This window comes from Octopus bimaculoides, chromosome 7 (genome assembly GCF_001194135.2).
Source record: "Octopus bimaculoides isolate UCB-OBI-ISO-001 chromosome 7, ASM119413v2, whole genome shotgun sequence".
Classification (NCBI taxonomy): Eukaryota; Metazoa; Mollusca; class Cephalopoda; order Octopoda; family Octopodidae; genus Octopus; species Octopus bimaculoides.
The window spans coordinates 362,490-365,451 of record NC_068987.1 but is presented as its reverse complement, the minus strand read 5'-3'; positions in this window follow the sequence as shown (position 1 = coordinate 365,451).

Here is a 2,962-nt window from a genome sequence, read left to right as displayed (position 1 = left end):
CGATCTGTAGATTTATACACACGCACACACACACACACACACACACATACACACGTACTCATATGCGCACACTCACTAATGACACACACTCTTGACTCACCACTTGAACTGCAAAACAACATCAGCGCCACCTGGTGTCTGATTTCATCATATTAGAAGACTAATTAGACACATAATTCTCAGACATTGTTACGCACACACACACACACATTTGTGCATAGAAATAACCCCAGATATCTACGCGTATGTATTTGCGATGCACGCAATTATACAGATTCATATATGCAAACCTACGCGTGATACATGTTGTCTGTTTGTTCACGTGTATATATATATATATATATATATATATATATATATATTTGTTTTGCAAGATTCTTGATGTGAAATCGTGTGTTGAAACAGATATTGTTGTATTTGGAGATGGTCATGTTGCCAGTTTAGCCAATAAAAACATACGCACTATATATTTGGTGTTAATTTGCTTCAGCTTTATTTTACATTAATCGTATTTCGGCCAGAGTTCTTTCGTCACACTTCTGTGACCTCATCAATGGTCCTTTGCTTTCTTCTTTCTAATTTGTGTGTCCCTCCTTACTAATGATCAGCCATTTTGTATTTTGTATTCCTATTGTATATGTCTATATTTGCGCATGCGTATCCATCTATGTGTCTATGTTTGTCTATGTTTAGTAAGTGCATGTGTGTATGTGTGTCTCTGTATGTGTATGTAGTATGCATGTTCACATACTCATATCTATAGACATATACATATATATGTGTATACATGTATCTACATATATATATATACACACACATACATACACATACACATATATATGCATGTATATATTTCTATGGTCTCTCACCATAACGCAAACAAATCTAGAGATTATATACATACAAGTATACATCCAAATACACACACACACACACAATATTGACAGCAACAGTAAAATGAGGCGATTAGTCGATTTTTCTGTAGCTATTTATAAATTTACTTCAACAGACCCTCCCATCTTTAAACTTATCGTCTTAGTTTTCAAGCAATCATCTTACAACATAATTGACTTTTATATATAGCGCACACGACTGCAATGTGGTCGAATGGTTGACAGATTCGTTTGGCAACCATGAGATCTTAGGTTCGATCTCACTGTGTGGCATCTTCGGCAAGTATTATTTTCTAATACCTCGAATAGGACCATACATTGTGTTTGAAATCGGTGAACGGAAACTGTATGGAAGTCCGTCAGGTGGTCTATACCTGTAATTCTAAAGGCTACAGCTTTGTCACATACTACGTCACGCAGAATCTACCAGAGAATCACATTAAATGTACAAGTCGTTGAGATGTACTCAACCATTTATACGTTAATCGAAGAGCAGGTTATTCAGTTGATCAAATAATTGAATTCACCTCCTCATCAATCGATGGAGATACACCCCCCACCTCCATCACAATCACCACTACCACCACCGCCGCCGCCGCCACTAATCGACTGGCCTCTTCCCCCCAAATTTCGGGCCTTGTGCTTAGAGTAGAAAAGAATGTGAACGTCTTCGGTTCTCCCTTACAAACAGCATCGAAGCTTATGGCAACTAATAAATATTATTGCTAATGAAATATCTGTTCGTTTATTATTCCTGGTTGATTCTTTGATTCTATAATCAATACCAAGTTTCCACTGACAAAGTGAACGGTAACGGCGATCAATGACTTAAAAACGATCGTTATCGATTCTCTCACGACTAAAATGGATGAACGCTTCTGAGGTGCCATCGGAATGATTTTTAATTAAAAAAAAGTTATAAAACTGTAGCATTTCGCAGTGGAGAAAATGGTTTATGTGGGAGTAGAGGAATGTGGCACAAATTTAGATTCTTTCCAAAGGACAAGAATTCACCCCAACACACAACACAATTCAAATATGAATGAAATACTTAACAATGTCCAGGAAGCTTTCAGAAAACTACGCATAACAGAATAATTGTTTGACAAAGAATTCAATAACGATTCAGATCTTCATAATAATCACAACCCCAATCCAACAAAAGAGAGGAACAAAACTTTGGACAAATTTAGCGATTGTTGATTGTTTAACCATTTTGCCTTATTTTCTGCCACATCCGAAAGTCTCAATTGACTTTAAGAATGGTCACAATATAATTATTAAAGAAGCTGATAAAGGTAGTAACGTAATCATTATGGACTCGGAGCATTACATAAATACAGCGCTAAGTCTACCTTGTGACAACACCTCTTATGAAAAGGCTAACAATTATGAACAGTCTAAAATAATGAAAAAAATCCATGACTTTCGTCCAGTATATTCAAAAGAACTCCTGCAATGTTTATGAATTTTCAGAAATCCATTATTTTCAGAAATAATACATGAAATGCGTAGAGAATCACCCTCATTGTTTATTAACATGCTACATTCCATAGATCTTAAATTAAGACCGATTTTATCAAGCTCGTCCTTTGGAACACATAGACACGGTAACTTTATTGAAATATTCCTAAAACTCATTCTTAAACATAAACCGTGTTTCATAAGAGACGATTTGCTAAGCAGTCACACATGTGACATTGATCACGTTTCATTAACTTCATTATAATGAAGACTTACCATTGAGATCTTCCCATGAAAAATCATTAGCAATTGTAATTAACTTACCTGGCCTACATTCTCACCCGAAAATACTGGACATGCTGATGCACAAACACACGCGCACACACTCACACACGCACATATACATAAATATGCATTTGTGTGTGTGTGTGTGTGTGTGTGTGTGTGTGTGTGTGTGTGTGTATGTGTGTGTGTGTACACATAGTATCTATATTCACATATTTATATATCTTCCATGTCAGGAATTTATGGGAATATATAAATAAATATAAATACTCACACACGCAAATACAAACTCACATATATTTCAATATTTGTGTATATAT